Raw genomic sequence first — 303 nt, 5'->3', positions numbered from 1 at the left:
GGACTGGACGCCCCCGGGGATAGAGGGGCCTGGCAGGGGGTGGGGAGGGATGGGCCCACCTCGGGGATGCTGCCCCTTCACCCCCTTCCTCCCGGCAGCCCTGGGGAGAATGGGGGTCCAGTAAGGGGGGAAGATGTTCCCCTGATTCTCACCCTGGGCAGGGCTAAGTTCACCCTTCCTCTGGCTCAGGTCCAGGTTGATCCGCATGTGCTCGGGCAGAGACTTCAGGACTCTTTCGAATTTCTCCAAGACCTCGGTGTCCACTGGCAGGGTCCTGGCTGTAGGGGAGGGGTCAGTCCCTGG

General features: G+C 64.7%; 1 protein-coding gene across 1 annotated transcript in view; it reads right to left on the bottom strand.

Annotated features, from left to right (window-relative positions):
• LOC112411471 (beta-lactoglobulin-like) overlaps positions 1–303 on the bottom strand; it is a 4,995-nt gene that overhangs the window by 966 nt on the left and 3,726 nt on the right. The window lies entirely within an intron of this gene.

The sequence above is a fragment of the Neophocaena asiaeorientalis genome, unplaced genomic scaffold (genome assembly GCF_003031525.2).
Source record: "Neophocaena asiaeorientalis asiaeorientalis breed wild unplaced genomic scaffold, Neophocaena_asiaeorientalis_V1.1 scaffold78, whole genome shotgun sequence".
Taxonomy (NCBI): domain Eukaryota; kingdom Metazoa; phylum Chordata; class Mammalia; order Artiodactyla; family Phocoenidae; genus Neophocaena; species Neophocaena asiaeorientalis.
This window is presented reverse-complemented; position numbering and strand designations above follow the sequence as displayed.